This window comes from Protobothrops mucrosquamatus, unplaced genomic scaffold, assembly GCF_001527695.2.
Source record: "Protobothrops mucrosquamatus isolate PMUCROS unplaced genomic scaffold, P.Mucros_1.0 scaffold1278, whole genome shotgun sequence".
In the NCBI taxonomy this organism is placed as follows: Eukaryota; Metazoa; Chordata; class Lepidosauria; order Squamata; family Viperidae; genus Protobothrops; species Protobothrops mucrosquamatus.
In genome coordinates, this window is record NW_015387483.1 from 155,967 (window position 1) to 157,921 (window position 1,955).

Below are 1,955 nucleotides of genomic sequence, written 5' to 3' on the forward strand. Positions count from 1 at the left end.
CGGGGGGGCGCTAGAAAAAAAAAAAAGAGGCGATCCATTTGCTTATTAATCGGAGTTTCCTTAACTGACCTTAGATGTGAAGCTAGAAAACAGACCGGCAGCGGTCAAGTCCCTTCGCTGTCGCTCACCTTATTACCTAAGGCTGGTTTCACAAGCCGGCATTTCCCTTTCCGTACCATTAACTGGAATAGAGCCTGTACAATCCGAAACTGGTGGGAAAGTAAAAATTTATCTTCCGTTCTGTTTTCGATTGCTTTTGCCCGGGAGGGATTTGATCTTCGGCAATTCTTAGGAAAATTCCTTTAAGATACAAAAAGCAATATTAGCTTACGGATTTCTGCCTTTTGTGATGGCTTAACAGTTATATCACTCGTTTACTTTTTCTTGCCGTGTGTTTTTAATGTTAGTAGTATAGTAAACAACTGTAACTTGGAAATTTTGGTTTGGATATATGTTTGGATATCAGAAGGATCAGATTACAGATCTGTATGAATGAATCTGTTCTTCTGTAGGCAGTTTTATATACCGCTCACAAAAATAAAGGGAACATTTTACCATGGAACTGAAGGGATTTGCGTTCCCTTTATTTTTGTGAGCAGTATATTTATATTGCATTGTGCTCCATCCTATTAACAATTAATGTCCTGTTAGTATGCTGTGTATTACTATAATAATGAAAGCCAAAGAGTTGTTTGACAGAGGCCCCTATAATCTAGGTTCTATATTTGATAGATATGTGCCTTATAATACAAATCCAGTAGTATCTTAACAGATTATTAGAGTATCGTCTTTTTAAATGTAAAGCATTTATATATTGCTCAAGAGCTAGGGGTGTTCTCAGAACAATTGGCATTACTGTACTTACTTGAGGCAACATTAAAGTTGAGTTGGGTCAAGTTCAAGTTCAAGTTCAAGTTTATTGCATTTATATCCCGCCCTTCTCCTAGTGGACTCAGGGCGGCTTACAGCCAATTAAAAACAGAACAATCGATACAAATCTACAAAATTTAAAATCAATTAAAAGATATATTCAATAGGCCTATTCTTATTTTACAATTAATTAGAAACCAATTTAAAATGTCCCTAGGCCAGTCCTGCCTGCTGAAACAACCATGTCTTGAGGGCGCGGCGGAAGGGGGAGATCCGGAATCAACCGGATCTCTGGGGGCAGCTCGTTCCAGAGGGTGGGGGCTCCAACAGAGAAGGCTCTCCCCCTGGGGGTCGCCAACCGGCACTGTCTGGTTGACGGCACCCTGAGGAGACCCTCTCTGTGGGTCATGGGAAGGATACTATTTGAAATCAATGGTATCCAGAGTTCTCTTACTCAGTTAATTTTCTGGAATTGAGTGAATGTATTAATCAATTTTGTTTTATTTATAAAATGTATAAGCCATTTGTTCCCAGACACTGTAGCCTCTGATATAACTTAATTAATCCAGAAAGCGGGATATCGACAACCTACAAAGATTATTTTCTCATATTTCATATGTTTTGAAGAATTTTCCACTGCTTTTTCTCTATATGTTTGCATTTTTCCAATTTTTTTAAGTAGGACATTTAACTATTTCCACATGATTTGCAAAAAATACATAAATTACATTTCCCATTGAAAATGACTGTCAGAGGTAAATGAAGCTAGAAAAAAACATTTAATATGAATTGAATTGGTCATTGATTTTAATTGCTTGACATTGTAATTGAAGCAGAACTGTAAACCATTTCTAAATTCTCTGTAAAGCTTTTTCCTAAAACTTCGAGCACTGCGTAGATTAGGTAAAACAAAATAACAGTATGAACTAATTGCTGACATCTTTTTGTATATAATTAGTTTTTCTATGTCCAAAGAATTTATTTCATTGTGAAAATGAGGCTTTCTAAGAATGAAAATTTTTATGTAACATTCATAATATATGAAAATAACAATTTGGCCCATCAAATTCTCTTAAAGAGGTACT